Genomic DNA, 27770 nt, shown 5'->3' with positions numbered 1-27770 from the left:
GTGCCAAAGTGTAAAAAGACCTCTGGTCATTTACCAGCAAAATGGTCCGGTCTGAAAGTGGTTAATTTGCACTATCTAGCAGGAATTTGATTTCCATTTTTTGCGATATGGCACTGCGTCACTTTAACTGACAATTGTGTGGTCATGCAATGCTGTACCCAAACAAAATGTATGTTCTTTTTTTCCCACAAATAGAGCTTCCTTTTGGTTATATTTGATCACCGTGGTTTTTAATTTTTGCGTTAGAAACAAAAAAAGACAGACAATTTTGAAAAAACAAAACAAAACAATATTTCCTACTTTCTGCTCTAAAACACATCCAGCAAAAAATGTACTAGTGGGACTGTGATATTGCAGCAGACAAACTGGACACCTGACACTTTTTTGGAGACCAGTAACACTAATACAATGATCAGTGCTAAAAAAAAAAAGTACTGTCACTGTACTAATGACATTAGCAGGGAAGGGGTTAACATTAGGGGCGATCAAAGGATTAAATGTGTGCCTAGGGAATGCTTACTAACTGTAAAGGAGGTTCTTTTACTACTTGAGGATATGGATCAGTGTTCCTGCTTCACAGGAACACAGAATTTATTTCCAAATCATCCCAATCTCTTTCAGTTGCCATATTCAATACCGTACGGTCACATAGGTACATCTTTGCAGATGATTAGAGCTTCTTTGAAAATGTTTAGGGTTAGTGTAACACGTCAGAAAGGTCCACTCCATACACATGGCTCTACACGGGTAGTCTTTTTTTCAGATTCCTCCATCCACGTAGTCGAGGTGGATGGAGGAATCCCCCCCAATGGGCAGTCAGAATACACTGATCTGTGGCTGCAGCCACTGATCGACAGACGTTTTGAAACAGGTTTCTTTGTCCAAAGTCAAACGGTTGAGTTCTTTTGAGCAGAGATGGCCACACACTGATCGGATTTTGTCCGGTCCCTCCTCCTCCCCTCATCATTGTAAATCCATTTTAAATCACAGGTCAGATTTGAGTTCATTGTAGTCCATATTCAATTTTTATGTGTTAATTAAAACAGTACTTAAAACTGAACTTCAGGCACAAAAACTTTCATTCAAATACATTCCTCCACTTTGTGTTCACCAAATGGATCTTTGCAAAACCAGATATTACCTTGTAAAAGTAGCAGTCTAATCATCACTGTGTTGTACATAGCCTGTGCAGAGAGCAAAGCTGTGGGAGGGGCCCAGCAGCTCCGCCCACTACAGGTTGCCTGTAGGAAACTACGGGAGGGGGTGGAAACAAGACCCAGTCACCCTGTACAAGGAGAGACGCAGCAGTGACTGCACAGAGTCAAAGTTTCACACTGGATTACTGCACAGATCAGGAAGAAATACACCAAATGCACCATGATGCAAGTTTAAATACACACAACACTTGTATTTAGACAATTTTTGACTATCTCAAAGTTCAGTTTTAATGTCACCAATAAGCTCCTGCTCTCCTTAAAGTGGAGTTCCGCCAAATATATATTTTTTTAAAGTCAGCAGCTACAAATACTGCAGCTGCTGACTTTTAATATATGGACACTTACCTGTCCAGGGAGCCTGCGATGTCTGCACCCGAAGCTGATCTGGCTCTCGGGTGGAGGTGCCGCCATCTTCGGTGAGGGAATCAGGAAGTGAAGCCTTGTAGCTTCACAGCCTGGTTCCCTACTGCGAATGCGTGAGTCGCGCTGCGTGATCCCACTGGTCCTGGCTGTCTTCTGGGACCTGTGTGTCTCCCAGAAGACAGCAGGGGGACAGAGGAGTCGCCGAACATGGCTTAGATATCCGTAGATACTGCAGCTATCTATGCCCGGAAGTGGGAGCAAATACCTGGATTAGACAAGTATCTGCTCCTCCCTCCCCCTGAAAGGTGCCAAATGTGACACTGTAGGGGGGGAGGACTCCAAAAAGCGGAAGTTCCATTATTGGGTGGAACTCCACTTTAAGGGCCCCTTTCACACAGGCTGTCCAATCAGGTCCGCCTGTCAGTTTTTCATGCGGACCTGATCGGACCATCCATTCAGCCCTATGGAAGGCTGATGTAACCGGACACATGTCCGCTGACATCTGTCGATATCTGATCTGATCCTATCCGCCAAATCCAGACAGATGGTGGTACTATTTTCCATCCGTCTGGCAGGATCGGATGGGTTTGGATGAAAATGGACCCTTTTCATCCGATTTCCCCTTGGAGGAGAGCGGGACTGAGACAGATCCTTCTGAGCACAGTGAGCGGAGACGTACCTGTCATCTGCCTGCTCAGCGGGGATCAACGGAGTCCGGAATCTGTCAAAATGGATTTGCCCCATGGCAAAGGGGCCTAAGGTTGGCAGACAACCTGCATGCAATGAAGATTCTGTAACAACCCCAAAGAACTCTTTAATTACCTGCTCCTTACCACATTGCATTGTTACAAGCAGTGTTATGCCCTGTACACACGGTCAGACATTCCGACCAGAAAATCCGTCTGATTTTTTCCCACGGATTTTGGCCGAAACTTGTGTTGCATACACACGGTCGCACAAAGTTGACGGAAAATCCGATCATTCTGAACGAGGTGACGTCAAACACGTACGTCGGGACTATGAACGGGCCAGTAGCCCATAGCTTTCGTCTCTTAGTTTATTCTGAGCATGCGTGGCACTTTGTCTGTCGGAATTGTCTACACACGATCGGATTTTGTTGTCGGAAAATTTTAGATCCTGCTCTCAAACTTTGTGCGACGAAAAATCCGATGGAAAAAGTCAGATGGAGCCCACACACGGTCACATTTTATGACAACATGATCCGATCGCACATTTTCCCATCGGAAAATCTGACCGTGTGTACAGAGCATTGTAATTTAACACAGAGGAATTGATTTACTAAAGGCTGTGCACTTTTCATAGGAAGTTGCACTTTGCTAGGAATGGAGCTTAGTGAATGAGGTGGACCTTCAGTGATCTCTATTATCCAAGAATGTGCAAGCTAAAATTTTTTTTTTTTTTTTTTCCTTGCAATGTGATTGGGTATTCTTTGCAAAGGGAAACTTCACTACACTCACTAAAGTCTGGGGCAAATACCATTTCAAAGTGCAATTTCCCTTGAAAAATAAAAAGTCTATTTGCCTTTAGTAAATCAGTCCTGTTGCGTGCAAAAATTGAGCAACATATAGCACCCTTTTTAACAAAGGTATCCCTGTTTTATTGTGAATATAAAGCAGCATGGCAATAAGACTGGTGGGGTGGGCAAGATGAATTGAGTCCTGTCCAAGAGTGCCCTGTTCTTTATTTGAGCACCATCGAAATAGTGAGCTGATGTAGATTATCTTTAAGTGGTATCCATTTTCTTTCAATTACAACTCTGGGGGTGAACATTCTGATCTTAGGACGTGTAATGCCCATATTTTTTTGAGCATAAGAGAGCTTGGCATTTTATGATATCTGTGAATCATTAGCACAAAAAGTCAAAGGGAATTCTGGGATAGCAACAGAAAGTTGAATTGTTAAGTATCCTCAAGAAATAAAAAAATGTTTCCAATTTGTGAATCCCTGTGGCTTTCATAATGCCTTGAAGCTGGTGTGAAATGGCCTGGTGGTTGGTCTTCCATGATAAAAGAACTTGTCTTGCGGTAAGATTTTCCCTTCTGCACCATTTTGGGCCTTTTTTTTTCCACCCTGTACTAAGAACAAGTTCCAACCATTAATACAAATAAACCTGCTGGCCAAATTATTAAGAAAGTATTAATAACTGGAATACGTCGGTGCTGGGTAATTGATTTGTTTTAGCAGGTGCCAAAAACACAAAGAATATTGTGATATTAGACAGTCTTCCTGGCACAGATGAAGGGTTTATCTAGATGAAATCTGAGAACTCTAAAGAAATTATCATGGCATATTAAATTGATGGCTTAATTCACTCCGGAGTGATTTCCAGCATGGGTTCTTATTTTATTTCTGTATCTTTTCATGGACACAATCAATCTTTTCATAGCCATGTTGACACAAATTATATTGACATTTATGGATTATGCAACATTGTTTTTTTTTTTTTTTTGTTCAAGAATTTTGTGTCCCACATTTGGAAAATTCACGGGCCGTTATTTAATAATGTGCCAGTAGTATAAATGTAATTTAGAAGTATTTACACTTGAAAACTCCATTTAATAGGGCTATTCGGCGGGGCTGATTTTGATAAATTGCAGCTGTACATGGATTAAGGATTTGTAGCTTAAATGGAAAGTATGGTGTATTTTCAGAGCATAAATATTGCGAGCTGTTTTTGCGGCCTTTATTTTAAAGTTTATTTAACCACTTAACCACTTTCAGACCGGACCATTTTGCTGGTAAATGACCAGAGGTCTTTTTACACTTTGGCACTGCGCTGCTTTAACTGGTAATTGCGCGGTCATGCAATGTTGTACCCAAACAAAATTTGCGTCCTTTTCTTCCCACAAATAGAGCTTTCTTTTGATGGTATTTGATTGCCTCTGCGATTTTTATTTTTTGCGATATAAACGTAAAAAGACCGCAAATTTTGAAAAAAAATGATATTTTCTACTTTTTGTTATTAGAAAAATCCAATAAACTCAATTTTAGTCATACATTTAGGCCAAAATGTATTCAGCCACATGTCTTTGGTAAAAAAAAAGTCAATAATTGTATATTTATTGGTTTGCGCAAAAGTTGTCACATCTACAAACTAAGGTACGTTTTCTGGAATTTACGCAGCTTTTAGTTTACGACTGCCTATCTCATTTCTTGAGGTGCTAAAATGGCAGGGCAGTACAAAACCCCCCCAAATGACCCCATTTTGGAAAGTAGACCCCCTAAGGAAATTGATAAGAGGCATGTTGAGCCCATTGAATATTTTATTTTTTTGCCTCAAGCGATTGAATAATGACAAAAAAAAAATCTTTTTTTTTTTTTTACACAAAGTTGTCACTAAATGATATATTGCTCACACATGCTATGGGCGTATGTGAAATGAAACCCCAAAATAAATTCTGCTGCTTCTCCTGAGTACGGGGATACCACATATGTGGGACTTTTTGGGAGCCTAGCCGCGTACGGGGCCCCGAAAACCAAGCACCGCCTTCAGGCTTTCTAAGGGCGTAAATTTTTGAGTTCACTTCTCACTACCTATTACAGTTTTGAAGGCCATAAAATGCCAAGATGGCACAAAACCCCCACAAATGACCCCATTTTAGAAAGTAGACACCCCAAGCTATTTGCTGAGAGGCATGTTGAGTTCATGGAATATTTTATATTTTGCCACAAGTTGCGGGAAAATTACAAACTTTTTTTTTTTTTTTTTTTTTTCACAAAGTTGTCACTAAATGATATATTGCTCATGCATGCCATGGGCATATGTGAAATGACACCCCAAAATAAATTCTGCTGCTTCTCCTGAGTACGGGGATACCACATATGTGGGACTTTTTGGGAGCCTAGCCGCGTACGGGGCCCCGAAAACCAAGCACCGCCTTCAGGCTTTCTAAGGGCGTTACAGTTTTGAAGGCCATAAAATGCCAAGATGGCACAAACCCCCCCCAAATGACCCCATTTTGGAAAGTAGACACCCCTAAATTTAGGGGTACACTAGTGAGACTAGGTAATAAATGGCGGGTGCCCTGAAACTATAAAAAAATAACTAACCAACCAGCGTCACCTGTAACAGTTATATGGTGATCACTGGTGAAAAGGTTAACTAGGGGCAATCAGGGGGCTTTATGCGGTAGTATATGGGGGTCCCTGGCGCTATAAAAAGCTGCGGCGAACCTAAATACCTACCTGCCTAACTAGCGTCACCTGTGACACTAATACAGCGATCAGAAAAACGATCGCTTATTAGGCTGGGTTCACACTGGAGCGATGCGGGAACGCCACGAATGCGCGGCGGGTTCCCGCATCGCATGCCTCCCGGCGGCAGTTCACACTGCCCTATGCGAACTGCTGGGAGTGTCAGTGAAATGTTAATGACACCCCCAGATCAGTTCGCATATCGCAGTGCGATCTGCAAACTTGGATCGCATGGTGTGAACACCCATGCGATCCGATTCTGCTGCGGACCAAAAAAAGGGTCCCGTGCGAGTTTGCGGCGGGTGCGGCGGGTGCGACACGAATTCAGCCATACTATCTGTATAGCTGAACTCGAATCGCACAGAGATTGGATGTGATTTGCACTGCAGTGCGGTGCGAATCACATCCGTTCTCATAAACCGCTGCAATGTGAACCCAGCCTTAGTGACACTGGCGACGGGGGGTGATCACGGGGTTAAACCTTTATTGGGGGGGTTAGGGGGGTACCTTAGAACTAAAGGGGGCTAACCCTAACTGCCCTAACAGTTATTAGTCACAAATGACACCCGCCGGGTGATCAGGGGGTTAAACCTTTATTAGGTAATAAATGGCGGGTGCCCTGAAACTATAAAAAAATAACTAACCAACCAGCGTCACCTGTAACAGTTATATGGTGATCACTGGTGAAAGGGTTAACTAGGGGGAAATCAGGGGGCTTTATGCGGTAGTATATGGGGGTCCCTGGCGCTATAAAAAGCTGCGGCGAACCTAAATACCTACCTGCCTAACTAGCGTCACCTGTGACACTAATACGGCGATCAGAAAAATGATCGCTTATTAGGCTGGGTTCACACTGGAGCGATGCGGAAACGCCGCGAATCCGCGGCGGGTTCCCGCATCGCATGCCTCCCGGCGGCAGTTCACACTGCCCTATGTGAACTGCTGGGAGTGTCAGTGAAATGTTACTGACACCCCCAGATCAGTTCGCATATTGCAGTGCGATCTGCAAACTCGGATCGCATGGTGTGAACACCCATGCGATCCGATTCTGCTGCGGGCCAAAAAAAGGGTCCCGTGCGAATTTGCGGCGGGTGCGGCGGGTGTGGCGGGTGCGGCGGGTGCGGCGAATGGCTGAACTCGAATCGCACAGAGATCGGATGTGATTTGCACTGCAGTGCGGTGCGAATCACATTTGTTCTCATAAACCGCTGCAATGTGAACCCAGCCTTAGTGACACTGGCGACGGGGGGTGATCACGGGGTTAAACCTTTATTGGGGGGTTAGGGGGGTACATTAGAACTAAAGGGGGCTAACCCTAACTGCCCTAACATTTATTACAGTCACAAATGACACCAATGCAAAAAAAAAATAAAAATAAATGACATTGGTGTCACTGTGACTGGGGGCAGGGGTAATTGGGGGGTGATCGGGGGGTAAAGGGGGGGTGTGAGTGTGCCTGGCATGTTTTACTGTGTGTGTAGAGTGTTGGTGCAACTCACCGATCCGCTCTCCTCCGTGTCGGAACGAAAAATACCGACACGGAGGAGAGAATACATCACTTCCTCTCCTGTGTTTACATTACAGGAGAGGAAGTGATGTCACGGGGGATTTCTATTCGTCGGGAGCGATCGCGAGGGGGTGGCCATGAATGAATGGCCGTCCCCTCGTCCGGGATCGCTCCCGAACAAATACCGACCGCCGCAGGCACCGGGCGGGGGCCCGATCGGGCCCCCGACCCGCGGGAGGCAAGGGACGTACATGTAAGCCCTTATGCCTGCCCGTGCCATTCTGCCGACGTACATCGGCGTGCGGCGGTCGGCAACTGGTTAAGGACCGCCTCACAGCGATATATGTCGGCAGAATGGCACAGCTGGGCACAATCACGTAACGGTACGTGAACCTTTAAGCGCCCAGCTGTGGGTCGGGAGGGCGCCGCGGGCTCATGCAAAATAAAAAGTACTCCAAATCGTGTAATATGTTTTAACACCCAAAAATTTTTTATTGCATAAAGTCAGATGCTGTAAAAAGGATTCCACGAGTCTCCAATGTACAGATAGCGTTTAAAATACAAACAGCGTTGAAAGCCAAAAATGAAACTGCTAGCAGATAAAAAAAAAACTGTATGTGGTTTTAAATTGCGATCGTATATGCACAGGGCATATCTGCCATCAGTGCCATGTATTAGTGCCATCTGTCATCAGTGTCACGTGTCATCAGTGCCACGCATGAGTGTCATCTGTCATCAGTGCCACGTATCAGTGCCATCTGTCATCAGTGTCAGGTGTCATCAATGCCACATATTAGTGCCATCTGTCATCAGTGTCACGTATTCGTGCCATCTGTCACCAGTGCCACGTGTCATCAGTGCCATATATTAGTGCCATCTGTCATCAGTGCCACGTGTCCTCAGTGCCACATATTAGTGCTATCTGTCATCAGTGCCATGTATCAGTGTCACGTGTCATCAGTGCCACGTATCAGTGCCATCTGTCATCAGTGTCACGAGTCATCAGTGCCACGTATTAGTACCATCTGTCATCAGTGCCACGTATTAGTGCCATCTGTCATCAGTGCCACGTTTTAGTGCTATATGTCATCAGTGCCACGTGTCATCAGTACCACATATTATTGCCATCTGTTATCAGTGTCACGTGTCCTTAGTGCCACATATTGGTGACATCTGTCATCACTGCCACATCAGTTGCAAAGAATTGTGGGAAAGAAATGACATCAAAAACCTCACCATGCATCTTACTAAATACCTTGGAATGTCAACTTTCAAAAAAGGGGTCATTTGTGGGGTATTTGTACTTTCCTGGCTTGTTCGGGTTGCAAGGAATGAGATAGGCCACCAGTACATCAGGTGTGATCAATTTTTTAGAGCCGGTTTACACAGGGGCAACTCAGGATCCGACTTCAGGTCGCCCCTAGTTGCCTCAAGTCGCGCTACATGAAAAAAACAAGTGAAAGTGAATGAGAGCAGTCTTAATGCACACTACTGAAGTCGCTCCGACTTCAGAAAAGGTTCCTGTACTACTCCTATCCGACTTCTGGGCAACTGGTACCCATTGATTTCAATGGAAGTCGCCTCCAAGTCAGATCTCCATATATATTGAGGCGACAATCAGCTCTCGAGAGGGAACTTTAATAAGGGGGCCCCAAGATCCCGGCCCCCAACCCTATGTGAATGAGTAAGGGGTACATCGTACCCAAACCCATTCACCTGGGGAAAAAAGTGTCAATGGAAGAAGGAAGAAGGACGGAGGAGACCGGGCTCCTCCGCTGGTAAAAGAGCTGCAAGAAGACAGCGGAGGAGCCCTGGAGAAGACGCCGGAGAGCAGGAGACGACGCCGGAGAGCGGGAGAAGAGGCCGGACACCGAGAGAAGAGGCAGAACAAAGCGGAGAAGTCGGAATAAGACCCCCGAAGTCAGAAGAAGACCCCCGGAGCTGATTAATAAATTACTTTAAAACCTGTGTTGTGTTTTTATTGACACTTTTTTCCCCCCAGGTGAATGGGTAGGGGTACGATGTACCTCTTACTCATTCACATAGGGTGGGGGGCCGGGATCTGGGGGCCCCCTTATTAAAGGGGGCTCCCGGATTCCGATAAGCCCCCTGCCCGCAGACCCCGACAACCAATGGCCAGGGTTGTCAGGATGAGGCCTTTGTCCTCATCAACATGGGGACAAGGTGCTTTGGGATGGGGGGGCCGCAGGGTGCCCCTTCACCAAAGCACCAACCCCTCCATGTTGAGGACATGTGGCCTAGTATGGTTCAGGAGGGAGGGCGCGCTCGTTCGTCCCAACCCCCTTTCCTGACCGGCCAGGCTGCGTGCTCGGATAAGGGTCTGGTATGGATTCTGGGGGGACCCCCACGCCGTTTTTTCGGCGTAGGGGGTCTTCCCCTTAAAATCCATACCAGACCTAAGGGCCTGGTATGCTCCCGGAGGGGGAACCCATGCCATTTTTTTAATTTAAAATTTGGCGTGGAGTTCCCCCTTGAGAGCTCGTTATTCTCTGATTGGCCACGGCCAAAGTTGCCCGGCCTGGGGTGACTTCAAGTCATGTTGTAAGTCTCCCCAAGTTTCGTTGAAGTCGCGCTGTTATTCATACTTAAGTCGTGTCCAATTTGCCTCTAAAAGTCGCTCTGGAAGTCGTGTTGCCCCTGTGTGAACCGGCTCTTATGATTTGCTCCACAGTTTGTAGATTCTCTAACTTTCACAAAGACCAAATAATATCCACTAATTTGGTTTATTTTTTACCAAAGATATGTAGCAGTATAAATTGTGGCCAAAATTTATGCAGACAAATTAATAATTTGCAAAATGTTATCACAGAAACACTTTTTCTTTCATACTTTTCGGTCTTTTTTCATTTATAGCGCAAAAAATAGAAAACCCAGAGGTGATCAAAAACCACCAAAAGAAAGCTCTATTTGTATGAAAAAAAGGACAAAAAAATAATTTGTGTACAGTGTTACATGAGTAATTGTCATTCAAAATGTGAGAGCACTGAAAGCTGAAAATTGGTCTGGTCATGAGGGGGGTTTAAGTGCCCAGTAGGCAAGTGGTTAATATGTCTTTTAACATTAAAGTTTAGCCATCCAGGTTTAATCTCAGCTCTTTTATATTTGTTGCCTATTGGGATGCACTGTCTAATACCTCTTTTTAATATGTTGCTAAAGTACTCCCACTAATCCTCAGTGTTCATTGTTTCTAGGATTAGGTCCCATTTAATAGCTTGTAGTATTGAGCACAGTTTAGAATAGTTGGGTCTTTTGAAATTTAGTGTTCATGTACTACCTTTGTGCCTCATATTCCTATGATTTATGCTGAATGTGATTATCCTGTGGTCACTGGTTCCCAAGTTGTCCTTGATTTCCACAACCGCAATCATATCTTTGTCATTTAATAGGTCTAGCAATGCATCATTTCTAGTCGGGGCATCCACCAATTGGCACATGAAGTTGTCCTGTAAGCTATTTAAGAAACTAAATGAGCATTACTAAATTAGTAAGTTATTCTTACTGCCATGTCAATATCTGGCTAGTTGAAGTCCCCCACTATGATGACGTTGCCCTGCCTTGCTGCCATTTTTACCTGTGACAGGAGATCCAACTCCTCATCTTTCAGGTTCGGGGTCCTGTAGCATACCCCCCACAATTAATTTCCCATATGTTTCTTCTCTTTCAAGTTCCACCCATGGGGACTCCACCCTGCACCCCTCTTTTCCCTCACATTCACCAGTAAATAATTTTTGATATATAGTCACAAACTCCCCCTCTTCTACCCTCCCTGTCCCTCCGATACAAGGAATAACCCTGGATAGTTGCCAGCCAGTCGTGTGAGCTGTCAAACCATTAGTTGTTCTGTGACTGTAATTTTGTTTTGCCAAAACTTCCATCCAGGGTTTAGGTATCATGGTTACAGCACCCGCTTCCTCTGATCCTTCCCCCCATCACCTAGTTTAAAAGCCCCCCTAGCTTTTTGTCCATCTTCTCCCCCCAAAAGACCTGCACCCTCCCCATTAAGGTGCAGTGCGTCCCTATTATAGAGGAGGTAGCCCAGTTCTCCAGGAACCGGAAACCCTCTTTCCTGCATCAATTCCTCAGGCACTTGTTAAGTTCCCTAAGCTTCTGCTGCCTCATAGTGTGGCTCGAGGAACAAGCAGTATCTCTGAGAATAAAACCTTGGAGGTCCTTTTCTTCAATATAGCCACTGTAGGCTCAGAACACCCCCTACTATGAAGAATTAATACACCAAAGATGATTGGATAAACACACAAGTGCTTTTTTCTTAGTAGAGGACACAGGATCTTTAGTCTTTAACCCTGTGTTATATGCAGCTACGTTCCGGTGCTTGGCCACTGGCAAAAAGAGAAAGGTGATTCTTCTCTCTACTAAGAGAAGTGCAAATTTTTTCTCTATCCCTGGCTACACCATAATCACTGTGGCTCCTTTTGCAGCTCACATGTTGGTGGACCCCAGAGGCGTAGCTTGAAGCTTGTGTGCCCCGATGCAAAAGTTGACCTGCCACCCCCCCCTACCACCCACCACTTCCACCGTGTGTGCAGATACACCCAGCGCACGCCAAGATACTCCAAGTGGCTTTAGTTGAGTTTTGAGTTCCCAGAGTTCCTCTTTACATCAGAGGACAGGGTTCACTGCTGGAGAATCAGAGGATAGGGACCCCTGGCAGGTCATTTGGCAGAGCTCCTTTCCCATTCCAGCACTGTAAACAGCTCCCCACCCCCCCACACTACACAGGGCTGAAATCACATTTCTTTACACACAGTCTATCAGCCTTCACAGGCTGTATCTGGCTTTTATGTTGCCATTCTGACCTGTGAAATTTTGTGGTCGGAAACGGCAGTGTAGTTGCAGTCGGTAGATACACCCTGTGCAGATCATGGCTGACTGTCTGTGTTGTAAAGAAATGTGATTTCAGCCCTGCGGAGGAGAAGCAGTATAGATTGCTGTACTGAAAAAGAAGCTCAGCAGTGAGCATAGCAATCCAGGGCAGAGGGGGTGGTCAGGGAGCTTTGGAGGGGGCTAAACATAGATCTGGGGGGCAAAGCCATGTGACACAAAATCTGGAGCCTGCAGCCCCTCAGGGGCCTCTCAGGAGGTGTTAAGGGATTTGTTTTATTAATTTCTGAAGGTTTCTCTGTCAGTGTTGGCAGGTGTTGGGGGAAGGTCATCTCCCAGAGGTCCGTGTCTTTTCCCCAGTTGTCAGGGATGTGGGGTAAGCGAACATCCCCAGGTGGGGGGGAGGAGGGGTTGCAGAGAATCCCAGCTAGTGAATAGAAGACACTGAGTGGGTTCTTACCTCTTCATTGACATCAGTCCCATCGTAGCTACAGGATGGCACTCTCCTCCTCACTGAGCTGGGTTACCATTCCATGTTGCCAGCACTTCACAAGCACTTCCCCATCCTGGGCTGTTATCACCCCATTCTCCTCTCCATTCAGGAAATAGCTCACAGCTTCTTCCCAGCCAATGAGAACAGAGGGGCGTGGGTGGCAAAATGGAAGCCCAGTACTGGAGCGTGGCTGTGGAGTCCTAGGTCAGATCGGAGGTGGACTTTGTGGAGGATATGATAATATGACAGGTAGGCTGCAGAGGCCCCCTGGAGCTAGGGGCGGGGTTGCGATTGTGACCCCGTCAACCCCTTATGCTACGCCCATTGTGGACTCACTTTGATTAAGCCATTGGGAACTCCAGACCCCACTTGGCGCCAGCTTGTAATGTTGCTTCAAGCACTGGAACCTGCCCGGGTGTCTGCCTTGCCACATGGTACATTTTGCTGAGTTAGCAGGGTGCTATACAGGTCCAAGGCCATATTCTGCTGGTGCTAGACATTCGTCTAAAAGACATGTTGGAAACTATTTTTTAATCAATGGTTGCAGTCGCTATACAGTGCATTCTGAACACAATGTTCTGGCGGAAGGGATTCAGCCCACTTGCTTTCCAAAAAATAAACAAACATATATGGCTGGTTGTGAGAAGTATGCCCACCATGGAAGCGGATGCCAGGGTGGGTTCTTATCCCTAACATCCTGCCTTGAGTGTGAAAGCATCTGCCGCAGTAATTGCAGGTGCGGAATTTTCATCCAAGCTTAAGGAAACCATTACTATTGATGCCATATCCTCTTGTTTAGTGTTACATCAGCGTGAGTCTGCTCACCCTAAAGACCTTCCCAATCCACTCACTCATTGAGCCTATTTTACATGGTGCCTCACCCTGAAAAGCTGTTTGCTTCAACAAAACATTTTGCTTAGCAATATCCTATTGAGGATCCTCTTAAAACCCTACTGGGCCCTGCCATGCAACTTGTGGTTGCTTCTAAGGCAGTCTGCCAGACTACTGTTTTCTGGACTAAAAACATGACCCAAGATCGTAGTTCTAGCTTAATGGAACAGATCTTTTACCTACGATATTACACTACTGTGTGAATTGCTTGGGGGACACACTTCATCAGATCTCCAGATTGAGTTTTCTCTCCATTATTATGCATAGGATCCTTGTCTTAAATGTTGTTCTGCTGAGCTTCTATGCAAGAAGGCCTCGAGAGGTTATCCATTGAGACAGAGTACTCTTCTGGTGCCTCCTTAGATAAGTACAACAGAAATATCACGGGAGAATGAGTACTCTCCTTTCTAAGAAAAAGAAGGCTCGCATTGCCATGGGCAAACCTGCTCTCCTGGGGCTAGAAAAATCTCTGTTCGTCCCTCTCTGGTGTCCAGCTCCATGTCTACTTCTGGAAAAAACTTTCATTAGAGGACATAATCCTCCAAACCAGGTCTGGCTCTGAGCACTAATCTCAGGAATAGGGTATTTGTTTCCACTTGTTAGAGTCAGGGGATGTCTGTCTGCCTTTTTAGCCTTCTGGTCCCAGGAAATCTCAGATGCTTGGGTCCAGAGTATGATTTACAGGGTCTACAAACTAGGGTTGACAGGTGGATCTTCTTGTTGCTATGCATCATCTCCTTTTGCAGTCCTGAGTTAGGAATGCTTTCAGGGTCTCTACTCGAACCTGTTTACATTTCCCAAGCCAAGTAGATTAGTTTGGCCCATTTGGAATGTGAAAACTCTCAACTTGTTACTACTAGTTAAAAAATTCTGTATGGAAGTGACCATGTCAGTCATTGTCTCCCTTGTTTTGGCATTAATAGCGTTGTAGAACCCTTCCACACTCTAAAATAACAAAAATAAAAATTTTCCTTTATACAGTATATACTTTAAATACAATCAGAGAGTACATTTTCCTACTTTGTTTTGATATTAAATAGCAGCCATTTTACTTCCTCCTACCTGACTGACACCCTTGCTACTTCACTGTGTCATGCTGATTGACAGCACTACTTACAGAATGAATATTGGGCACTGGACCTTGTGCATTAAGAAACAGACACTTTGAATTTTTACATATATACCAATATACATTTGCACACATAATAAATGTTCCCACTAGAGCCCCCCCTGCCAAGGATGATATGTACAGGACCATGCCTTTTAACACATATATCAGCACTGGTGACCTTTTGTACCTAAGATGTAATTGTTTATGTTAAAAAAAAATTGCAACAAAAGAACATATTATTCTGTTACTTATGGTTACATTGCCAGCACAAGCAAAGTGTGGGTGTATTAGAAAAGACCATGACGAAAAAAATAAGCTAGGTTCTTGATAGTCTCTCTTTTACACATATATGCATCTAATTTCTGGCAAGCTCCTAATTAAGAAGAAAATGTACCAGTTTGTAGCTTTATTTCAGATACAAAGTCAACAATTAACAATTTTGTTTTAGCAATTGTTCCTTTTTCCTCAAAAGGAAGGACTGAAGAGTATTAACAAACACATTAAAACCCAACTTCGGGTACAAAAAACAAAACAAAAAAAACCTTGCAGTGTCCCACCCATACTGCAAAGATTAAATTCTTGTTAAAGCTAAATTTCACCCAAAAGAGAAAGTTCTGCTCTACCCCCATACCCCCCTCCCCACCACCATATTTTAAATAAACATTTTTTTGGGGGGGAGGGAGTTGGTGCCTGGTTTTAACAGGTACCCGCTCCCACTTTTGGTCGGATTGCTGTGGCGGATTCACTGGAAATTCTCCTCCCTCCAGCGCAACCTCCTGGGACATGTCACAGGTCACAAGAAGTGCAGAATTGCACAGTGGGAAGCCAGCTTTGAAGGTGCAAGGAATCACAGCTGGCTGCCCCCAGCTGACATGCCGGATTCCGGGACCCGAAGACCCTTGAAGAAACGGCTTGAGTTAGGACGGTGCTAGGTCTCTTGCAGGTGAGTGTCTGTTTATTAAAAGTCAGTATATAGGGTAGGGGTCTTGTGATGGTAGTTCCATCCTCTATGTTACCCTCCTTGTTTGGCGCCAAGAAAGGGTCCCATGAGAGGTCCTCCTGGGTGGGTTCTTCTGGGCTATGCTAGGCAATTTTTTCACTGCCGTACACATGGGGTACCTTTGCTAAAATAGATGGATGAACTCTAATAAACTTTCTCAATCTACTATCCACCACTACAGTCACTTGAGCATTTAGGAGGGACATGCAGAGCCCTTGTCCTCTCCAACTGTCTAGCTTATCACTGCTTCCTCACTCCCAGTAGTGGTATGGGTCCTCACTGTGCACCTAGCATGAACTCCATGCATGCACTTCACTTAAATCTTTCTCTTCTGTACCTGTGTACAGGCTAAGGGCTATGCAGATCTGCCCCATTGCTATGGGAGACGGATCACATCAGAAGTAATGCCAACAACATCTCCTTTGCTGCAAGAGGCTATCTCACTTGCCACATGTACAGGCATACAACATGCTGCTAGAGAAACCTTTGTTACACTTGGTAACCACTTTATATTCACACTGATCCAAAGTGTGGGCTATATGTTCTGGCTACTTGCATTAACCCCTTTAGTAAAGCCAGACCAAGCAAAGGCAAAGTTTTAGAAGTTTTACTTAAATTATGCAGCATGATGAGAATCACAGAATACCAGTTCAATGTAAAGCCTAGTCTTTTCCTAACATCCCTAGTCCCTAACTTTGGTAGCTGCATAGGATGAAAATCCATACTTGGTGGAGTCCAATATAGGTGTCTTCAAGCAGCACTGTGAGTCCCAGTAGTCTCCCTTAACAGTGGCAATTCTGATCCCAGCGTGGTACTGGCGATCCAGGTTCTGGCAATGGTGGCGAAGAACACAGTTCTCTGGTTCAAGATCCTAGGTCTCTTGGGGCCCCCTAGGACCCCCTGTTCCTTTTATAGCACACAGAATTAGTGGGTTGAATCCAGCAAAGTCCACCAGAAGAAGAACATAATTAACCATACCCTTCCCAACCAGGGAAGCGTTAACCCCCACCTACCTAAAGTCCAAGCAGCTACAGCAGTTTTGTATCTGCTGCCTTAATATTTCCAGAATTGACTGAAGCTTCTTTTTAAAACAGTATTAAAATTAAACCCGATGAAAACTGAGTGCTCTTATCCTGTGTATTGAGAACTGTTGCTCCAGGCAGATTCAGAAGTGAACTGACATCTGAAATGTAGAATCAAAACTGTTGTCTCTGGGACTGGTGAGAGGGCATTGCTACCATTAACCTGTCGTTGCTAGTTGAGACTGAGCACAAAGGAACTGGCCATCTAACCAGCAGCCTTAATTACTGCAAAAAGATTTTATTGGGACTGTACTTATTTGCTCCACTGTAAAGACTGGGCCCCAACAGTAGCCCGATGAGGAACTAGTGCTAAGTACTGCTCACCCAAATAATTGCTTCAAAAGAACTTTGCTTATTGCCCATAGTAACATTTACTATAGAGAGCCCTACATTCTACCGTAGCCATCCATATTGAGTGCACTCTAGAGCAGTTATAAGCCTACTGGTTACTGAGAAGTTATTGTAGGATTGATCACAATTGCTATTACTGCTACCTATGCAATTGTTTATTGGAATATGTGTGAATTACCAGGTTTACTTTGATTTAACCTCAGAGAAATGCATTCTATGCTGCTATAACCTAGTGATCATATTATTTAGTGAACTGTGAATGACTAAATTCTTTACTTGCTCATTTATGTACATTCTACCATTTACCGGTGACAATATATTGGGTTTCTTTAGCACTAACCAGTTTGGTGTTTGCTTTCTGATACTGAGCTATAGTTGTGGACATTTAACGCAAAATGGTGCTTCTTTGGTATAATATACTTCAATGGAGAAGCTGCAGAAAAGCATGTAATGCGTTTTTGCAGCAATTTGTGTTTTTTGATCTGCCCAAATAAAGGCAAAAATGCAAATTGCCGTAAAATCACGTGCACAAAAATCAAAACTTACAGCAAAAGCACTGCAGAAACAGATCAAAAGCAAACTGCATGTACCCTGCCTTATGCTGGCCACACGGATCAATTTTCAGATGAGAATATTCACTGAATGAAAGAATTTTGTTTGAAATTTTCACTTGTTTTTAACATTCTGGTTTTAAAATGAATGTCATTTATGAAAGAAAACCACATACATTGTCTGAAAATTCCTTTGACTAAGAAGTTTTCTATTATTTCCAAATTTTCCCCTCACTGTGGTTGAAAATGAACATCAATTTGACCCACTTTTTTTTTTAAAGGTTATTAACCGATTAATCAATGAATCTAAACAATAATCGGCCATCTAATCGAAAATAATTGTTAGTTGCAGCCCTAGTGTAAACCCTCTTCTTTTGTGCATCCTGCTTTTTAAAAATGTTTAACCCAGAAACAGAGTTGCTTTAATGTATTTTATGTAGTTAAACTAAACTTTTCAATAACTCGAAAACTCTGTATGATGAAACTCCTGCCCTGTCGCAACATACAGAAACAGATTATTTTTGTAAAAAGCTTCCCTATTAATCTTTACAAAGCAGCACTTGAGCCCCACTCAAGTGACTTTGCCTATGCTATAAAATGATGTAATTTCCTCAGTCCCTTCTTCCCCAATGATAATACTACAACACTGAAATTTTGTAAGTCACAAGGTTAGGCTGCAGAGGGGCTAATCTCTAGGAGACATTTGTGAAAATAGCCAAGAACTGCCCAGGCACCAGGATTTACATGATTGTGTGATCTCTGAGCCAACATCTCAGTCCAGGAAAACATAGATGGAGGTATCCGCGCTATCAAAAAGTTTGATCACTAATCAGAATAAAAGCATCTGGCTCGATTTGATTTTCAAATATAAATACATAAAAAGTCCACATGCAGTGCTGAAAAAATTGGTAATTTAGCAGTCGATTAGATGAAAGGAAGAGATGCGATCACTGCACCAGCTTCAGTGTGAAATTGCAGCACACCACACCGCACCACAGTGTCAATTCCAATCTCCTTACCAGAAAGAGAATAAAATGGGCATGTAACCAGGATCTGTGCAGCAACACCAACATCAAACACTCAATGGATGGCTCCACGCTGTGGCAGCACCAATGAAAGGGCTTGCATCAATCACTTCTCCCCAAATAGGGCTTACTCAGGACATCCAGTATTCAGGTTCACTATGCACATTCCCCCATCATAGGGACGATGCCACCAGTATAAAAAAAAAGCGGTACATAGTGAAGCCCGTAGAGGAATATGAAACAATTTATTAAAGTTGTACTTACAACAGGTAGATAAAAACGAGCATCAAAGTATAAAATACATGAACTGCTGTGGCTCATAGCATGCCTGTGTCTCCAGGGACCTTCCTAGCGCGTTTCATCCAATAAGACATCGTCCTATTGCCCGATACTGCACCTGACTGTAAAGCCTGAGATGAAGAGGGTGGCCTCTTGCACAATTTTTGTCCAACCACCCCTGTTGGTGGAGACAGGGACTGCTAAGGCAGCGGAAGGGCACAGGTGCCATAAAGTTGGTTTAGCGAACTTGAACTTGGAAATACTGAGGTTGGATGAGCAAAAGCAAGGAGTCAGGTGACAAGCTACATTTTGGAAAAAGCCAGGCAGGTAGGTATAGAATCATAATCAAAATCCAGGTCACAGACAGGCAGGGGTCAGCAATGTGCTGACAGCAGGGTACAAAATCAGCAGGCAGAATCAAAGTCAAAAGTCCAGTCCGTGGTCGGTTACACAAATCAGTAGTAGACATAACAGACAAGGGAAATCTGAGTTGTTAGACATAGCTGTGTCAGTAGCAAGATCGGTGTGTTTTCAGGAGTATGGAACATAGGGATCAAAGCTGAAGACAATCCAGCAATGAGGCTAGGCCAATCGCAGGTTTAAATAGGCCACCAGAAGCATTTGCGCATGCATGCTTGTACTTCCACATCTTGTTAAACGCCTGTGCTCACGGGTATGTGTGAAAATAAGCACCTGCTGTATGAAAATGAACAGTTGCTACTCAAGGTTCCTGACAGATACAGACTGGGAGAGGAATGTAAGCCAGTCAGGTGTTACTACATGGCACAGTACACATGAAGTTATGTTATAACGGTACAGAGCTGGCCTCCTGCTATTCATCCGAAGTGTGGGGTTGGTCACTGACCAAGCTGTAATGATTAAAATGCACTAGAGAAAAATGAGATCAGATCCTGGCTGTGCAGTCTATTTCATAGGGGCACCTCCATTCTGTCTCAGCAGGGATTCCAAGACTGATCCCCTGCTGGATCAGATAAGAATGAAACTCTTGTCTGTTCCGATTCCCCTTGTAACCTCTATGGGAAGTTGGATATAAACATATGCGCATCTGTTTATATCCGTTTACATCCATTCAGGTCTGCAAAAGCAGACCTGGATGCCATCCTATTTCATTTAGTCTGACGAACCTGAGCAGACCCAGATGTAAACGGATATAAATGGACACACATAGGGATACATTGCAGTCTAATCACGGGCCGAAATCAGGCTGACGGAATGCCTATGTGAAAGGATCTTACATATTTCAGCTGTTAATCTAGATGTTTGCCTTCATGGAGCAATGGAAGAAGATGGCCTTGGCTGATCAATTGAAGAATGGTTTGAAGAACACAACAAAAGGTAACAGTAACTATCAGCACAAATACAGGTGAATATGAATAAGAAAAATCAAAATTCATATATCATAAGTCCATAGTGAGGTCAGGGATTCGGATGTTAAAAGTTTCCAATTACAGAATTAAAAGGATTAAAATAATAAGGTAATGGCAGGGCAGTGGCGGCTGATATCCTCAGAAAGCTGATTCTGTATAGAAGAAGACAAAGGGGAGAAACCAGGAAGAGCCACCTGAGTGTAGTATTAAAAACTGCTTTAATGGCAAGGTAACAAAAACTCACAAGAAGTAAGCAAATAAGAGGCTCATCTGTATACATGTTTGGAGGCCAATAGAAGGAGCTGAAGCTTCGAGCACGTAGCCTGCTAGCTCTTTTCTCCCTCTTTGTGGACGTTCCCCAGGATGTACTCCTGTGACCCGTGACGTCATCCACGAGTGTTCGTCGCCGGTTCTGGCTCCCTCCTGGTGGCCACAGGATGTGTAGAGCGACCGGAAACATCACACAGCCACACACAGTGATCCAGGGACCTCCAGACGCACACATGTATACAGATGAGCCTCTTATTTTCTTACTTCTTGTGAGTTTTTGTTACCTTGTCATTAAAGCAGTTTTTAATACTACACTCAGGTGGCGCTTCCTGGTTTCTCCCCTTATGAAGAACACAACAAGTTTGAGGTATTGACTCCAAGATCTCAATCCAATCTGTTGTATGTGCTGGAAAAAGAAGTCTGATCCACCTTGGAACTCACCAGACATAAAGGATCTTCTACTGACGGGTAACACAGCATATCTTCAGTGGTCTAGTGGAGTCCATCCCTTGACCAGTTATGATGAATGGTTATAATGTTATGGATATATATATATATATATATATATATATATATATAGCACTGCCCCCAAAGGAGCTGCTGGTTTAAATTGGGCTTACCGTTACCTTCTCCTCGATTTTCGTCTAGGGGATCCCGTGGTAGAGGGCCCAGTAACTTTAGAGACTGACGCCAGATCTGCATAAAGGGAATTTTATTTGCAAAAAAACATAGTCAACAAACCTTAAAATAGGATCAGAGGGTTAGGAAGAAAGTTCAGGTACTCTTAGTGTCAAAGTCAATAATGAAGGACTTGCTTACTTTGACTAAATCCAGAGAATAGCAATTCACAACTGGATGTTCACTCAAGTTGGATAGTCCCTCTCTCACAAGGCCTAGCAGCCAACAAGGTGCTTAACTCAGGAACAAGTCTCTGCCACAGACGTTGTTGTAGAACATGCAGGAAACTAAACTTGAAGAACACTCGTGTGATACCTGGATAATCTTTTAGCCAGCCTGGCGATATCCACGAGACCGGATTCACTTAGGTACTTCAGCCCCTCCAGGCTCTTGCTAAGAAACCAACCCGTACGTGGCCTTCTCCTGAAGAGTCCTCCCCTGGATGGCTACGAAGTTACTGGGCCTTTCCATGACCGGAGATGACACCCAAACACATCAGAATCCTCTCTTTAGTTTCCTTGCCTCGGGCTAGCCAGCGCCAAGACATATAGTCGGGTGAATCTGCACCACAGGCCAAAGCCTTCCTGGGGGCTGGTCAGGAGGACCAGGACCATGGAGTCAGAACATCCTTCTGGACCGGAACCCCGAACCACGTGACATCCGCATCTTAAGTACCCTCTCCCAGAAAGCACAGCAAGAGTGACACTCCCACTGGGCGGGCTCCGAGAGAAAGTAACTTTAAAGCACCCAACCAGACTGTGGTTCCATGCTTGCCAGAAGAGACAGTGTCCCCTATGGCCAGGCAGAACATCCTATAGTCCAGTCAGACTGATGCTGAGGTCCAAATTTAGAAGAATTGTACCCAAACCAAACTGCAGTTTAGGTGTAACCTTAAATTTCAAAAACCACAGCTTGTGCTCTTCAGGACCCGGCGCTACATATATATATATATATATATATATATATATATATATATATATATATATATATATATATATATAGCCAAATTAAGTGAAGCTGTTGACTTTTCTAAAAATAAAAAAATTAGGCTTGGCCCTACCTCTTCCTGCCTTTCAACCCTAATCCCGCTATAATGTGATAAGCATTCTCACTGACCAATAGGGATGCTCAGAAGAATGAAATGTATGAAAAATTATTATATGTAAAAAAAAGTTATCAAAAAAATGTATAATATATTAAAACATATTATTATGAATGTGTAATCAATAAAAATGACCAAAAATGATTATATTTTCCTTTTTAAGCCACTCCAATCCTTGTGATCTAGCAGACTGAGTGTGTTTTTTGTTTTCGTAGCATTTACTATTTGGCTAGATAACATGACCTTTCATCCAAGCTCTGTACGCTCATAGTAACAGCTGTCATCTGGAGAGGAGCATCAATTCAGTGAGCCGGACTCAGTGTTTTCCCTCTATGACCCATGTCACATGAAACTCTCCACTGTCAAACGTTCAAATCATTTCTGTCAGGACAAAGGGTGGAAGATAACTTTCATCAACGTTTACATGTACGGGATCAGCCTTGTCCCAGCTTACAGAGAGAGGAAACTGATATATCTTATGGTAGCACCTCCATCACTTCTTTGCTTATTGATGGTACCTGTAACAGAGTTTTTTATTGTGTTAGTTAAGGATGGAGGTCCAAACATGTATCATCTCATCTGACAAAGAGTTTTCACAAAGAATTGGTGTTTAGGGGGGAGTTGAGTGATTGCGGCATAATTCATTTAAATGTGAACCTAAAGAGGAACTGCAGTCTGCTCACATAATAATAAAAGTGATCCGCGTTCGCTTCTAACACATTAATATTGAGGTGAAATCATCCAAATCATTGGTAAAAAGTAAACACAGCAATTTAAATCCAAAATGAGGGTGTATACATCAAAAAAAGTCCAAATCAAAGTGATAAATTAGTGACAATAGTCATGAGTGCCCATAATCCTGGTGAATCTTCTAAATAGACAATTATGTTGTGAAATTGATGTTAATCTTAGTGACTAGATACCTCCAGATGGAGAACAATAAGCGTTCGATCGGTATCCTGAGATGGGATTGCCTTCTCATTATTTGAGGGACAAAAAACATCACTTCCCCTAGTAAAAGCACCTAACACAGTACACAAAAACACTGGTTAGGCACGCAGTTAACGCTTTGATCGCCCTAGATGTTTAACCTCTTTCCAGCCATTGCCATTAGTACAGTGACAGTGCATATTTTGAGCTCTGATCACTTTATTAGTGTCACTGGTTCCCGCAAAGTGTCAGTGTCTGTCCACCGCAATATTGCAGTCCTGCTATAAGTCACTGATCACTGCCATTACTAGTATAAAAAAAGAATTCAATAAATATATACCATAGTTTGTACACCCTATAACGTTTGCATAAACCAATCAATATATGCTTATTGAGATTTTTTTTTTTTTTTTACTAAAAACATGTAGCATAATACATATTGGCCCAAAGAAATTATATTTTTTTATTTTTATTGGATATGTTTAATAGCAGAAAGTAAAACATATATATATTTTCTTCAAAATTGTCAGCATTTTTTTGTTTGTATCGCAAAAAATAAAAACTGCAGTGGTGATCATATACCACCAAAAGAAAGCTCTATTTGTGGGAAAAAAAATTACATAAATTGTATTTGGTTGCAGCGTTGCATGACCGCGCAATTGTCAGTTAAATTAACGCAGTGCAGTATCACAAAATATGACCTGGTCATGAAGGGGAGTAAATCTTCCAGAGGTCAAGTGGTTAATTCCCTAATTTTTTTTTAATTAGTATACCTACATCAGTTGTCTTCTGGCCAGTCACTTGATTCATGGGGTTCTATTTCCTCTTCTCCAATGGTGTGCAATCCTGGATGGTGCATTGAGCAGACTCAAATAGATGCAGTTTTGTGCATCATTTTCCTGTGAGCCCAGCCCACTCCCAGGGGGTGTGTCTATGACAACCTGGACTCACTGGAAGTAGGTTGAATGAAGAGGACTGGCAGCACTGGATGGGGGATATGGCACTGAAGGCAAGGTGAGTATTGAATACGTTTTCGATGTTTGAATATCTAGAAAACGGTATTTAAAGAATGCAAACAGGAGCCCTGCTTTAAATTTGAAGAGAATCTGTCTCAACCTGGAGCATTTCACACTGAATATGTCAGTAGTGGTTACCCTGTTGTGATGAACTGACCCTTGTAGTGACCCAAAAACCCAAGGAATGCAATAGAAAAATATTATCACTGCTACTGCTTTTAGATTGCTTTCTCATATGCATTTGATAACTGCAAGATTAAGCACAACCATGAATGTCAGGCCAGTCATTCAGTGTGGGGTGTTATCATGCAACCAAACAGATTTCTGCCTATAAGGCATGTTTAGATATGCAGTCATGAAAGGATTGGGGTATTTATAAAACGTGAAAATGACTTGGTGAGTTGGAGGCAGCCATTATTTTAATCATTTCTTTTGAAGAAAGCAAAACTGTAAGCCTCAGGAAACAGATCATTTGTCATAAGGACATGTTCTGAGCTCTGACATACGCAATATATTTACAGATCTGTTTTCTAATCAAAACCACAACTGCAGAAAAACGCCCCAAGGAGTCGAGCCTCGCACGTTTTTTTCTTCTATGTCAGATAAAAAGACATTTGGAGGGATAATAAAGACATTGGACATGTCCAGGTGGCCCCAACATCTATTTCCTGGGTTGATTCTGTAAACCAATAGAGATATTAGGCTGGCCATAAATGGGTAGAACTTTGAAGGAAAATTCTTAGGAAAAGAAGGTTCTAAGAAAGTTGGTTAGTGGGGTCAGATATCAAGGACAAGCCTCTAAAAGGGTTACACTCAAATACCAAATAGGGGTACCATCACCCAGATAACAAATGCGAAATTGGAAAGGAGACAGTTCCTCTAAGTTCCTCTAACAGTCTCCAAGAGAATAGGAAGAAATTGACTATCTCGGTACCTCAGAGACAATTCACATAGAATAAAATAATATTAAAAAGATAGGTGCACTAATCTAATATCAAATAAATGGTGAAAATCATGAATGAAAATAGCGTCTGACACCTGGGTCTCATGACTCGGGCATAACGCACTGGCCCCCGGCTCCAGTTGGTGGGCCAGTGTCGGTCTATAATCTAAACCCTCATAACATACAGTATGTTCTATTTTGCACTTTTAAGTGAACCTCTTTCTTATGTTTTATGTTCATATCCCCTGAGCGGGAATTTGTGACCTGGTTCTTCCCTTTTTTTTTTTTATTTCAATAAAAACATTGTACCAGAAAATAGTGTCTGAACCACACATAAATGGTGCAAGTAATATCAAAAACAACATATGAATGTAAACGTTTCAAGCATAAACCTGTGAAGAAAAATATTAAATAAATAGAAGAAAAGTGGACATATACGAGTCTACAAAAAACACAAACTCTACATCAAAGCGTTGACAAAATCCAAACCCAAATGGGTAATTGATCAATAAAAAAAGGGGTTAATCCGACTAATGTGATCCAAACAAAAAACGATGTGCAAATATTCCCTTCACCATACACACTCTCCTCTTACCAGAAACCGTGGATCTCAGCTCATAGAGGTCACATGTGCTTGATTAAAATCCAAGGAACTCAGCGATCAGGCTGGAGGAGAGATCTGATTCACGGGAAGGGTAATGGTGACTCCAAAGTAACCAATGCTTAGTATCCGGTAGCAGTGCTCCCAAAATGTTTGAAGAGAAGAGGAGAGCCTCGTAGTGTAATACGTTTAAAACATTTATTTAAAAAATCCAGTATACACTTACAAATAGGTAGCTTTAGGTCAGCATGAAACAAACGTGGAGGCAGTGAGCACCAGCCTGCTCATGTGGGATGATGTCACAGTTGATGTCAACTGGGAAAGGAGACTTCTTCAGGAGGAACAAACTGGATATTATCTGAAATACAAGGACAAGATACAAATAATATCCGGAAAACAGAACAAAACAAAAATATATACAAGTGTGTAATATTTGACAAGTGAAGTTTGATATAATCAGGAGGAGGGAAACTCCATTAGTGGGGTCAAATCTGTGGATTTCGACCAATTCAAAGGCGCATGATGGCTGCTCACCTAGGTGGGATTGGTTTGCTAATTGATGTTGGAGGTCTGGAGAAGGACTCTAGCCCCCGGTCTGGGAATGTTTTTCTTGTTTCGTTTTAAGCCTGTGTTGGGGGTGGTCTCTATATATGTCCCACCTGAGTGATACTGTAAGCTCTATGTTTGAAATTCTGTATGTTTTATTATGATTGTCCATGTGCCTGTTATTTCTTCCGCATTAAATAAATAAAAGAATTACAAAAAAAAAAGGCGCATGATGGAAACATTTTCTCAAATGAACAATTTTCAAACTGTATGTGGTTTTTATTTCGGTAAAAGTCCATTCATTCCAAAACCAAATGTTAAAAGCAAACACAATTTTTGGTACGACATTTGAATGTTCTGAGAATGTCCAGAGAATTTTTGTAGGAATTTTCCTTCTCATTTTTATCCATCTATGGCCAGTTTTACATGACAGAAGAACTATTACATTTTCTAATATCATGACTTTATTTGAAAATGTACCCTGATAATTCCCGGAAAGTTTTTTCATATCTCTTCCTTTCTTTAAAATACAATTTGTTGTCTTATAATTGTCCTATTGACCACCAAGGTTGGATTTACACCTTAAAATCAATGAAAAGGGATTGAAATGTACATCAATGGCATGTGTTACAAAGCATGATTGGACAAGGTGGAGAGATGGTGATGTCAGGATCTCTACTTCATCCAATCAGAAAATGCTTTGCATTCATTGAAAAGGTACAAAGTGTTCCCTGAATGCCACCTTTGTTTATTGAGTGACCTCCTGTGTTCAGGAAGCAGCAGGGGAGCTGCTCATCATGGGACCCAGAAGCCAAAGGTAATCACTCTATCAGCGATGCCTACTACAGGGAATTCCAGCTTCCAAAAGTTGCATGCTTACCCCAGCAATTCTTATTCCTGATATGTGGCTTACCATGTACTTGTATAAAAAAGTATCCCGTTCTTTTTGTATTGTTTTCTTTGTTCCTGCCAGTCCCACTGCTTTTCTATTAAAACTGACCACACTGAACAGGAGAGCACACCATCTAGCTATGCTGGAAACTCAGACTGCTCTCTTCCATTGATTAGACTTGTCCTGACACATCCCACCCTGACAGCCTTTTACTGGGAAGATGAGTGTTCAGTCGCTTCTCCTCCCCCAGCTCTTAGGGCCAGTTCACACCACATGCAGTCCAGACCGTTTTTTTTTCTGCAACAAAAACGCATGGAAAGCAGGTTATATAGTTTCCAGTGGCATAGTTCACACCAGTGCAGTCAGTTCCAGGGCTTTCCAGTTCCAGAAATAAAAAGTAGAACATGCTGCATTTTTCCTGCACTGGACTGTACTGCAATGCAGTAAAACGCATCAAAA

The 27770-nt window shown here is 43.0% G+C and overlaps 1 protein-coding gene across 1 annotated transcript in view; it reads left to right on the top strand.

The window, feature by feature from the left end:
* Positions 1–27770, top strand: part of GLIS1 (GLIS family zinc finger 1) — a 213351-nt gene that overhangs the window by 98600 nt on the left and 86981 nt on the right. The gene's annotated exons all lie outside the window — the stretch shown is intronic.

The sequence above is a fragment of the Lithobates pipiens genome, unplaced genomic scaffold (assembly GCF_037356315.1).
Source record: "Lithobates pipiens isolate NorthernLeopardFrog02 unplaced genomic scaffold, aLitPip1_a1.2 Scaffold_23, whole genome shotgun sequence".
NCBI lineage: Eukaryota > Metazoa > Chordata > Amphibia > Anura > Ranidae > Lithobates > Lithobates pipiens.
This window is presented reverse-complemented; position numbering and strand designations above follow the sequence as displayed.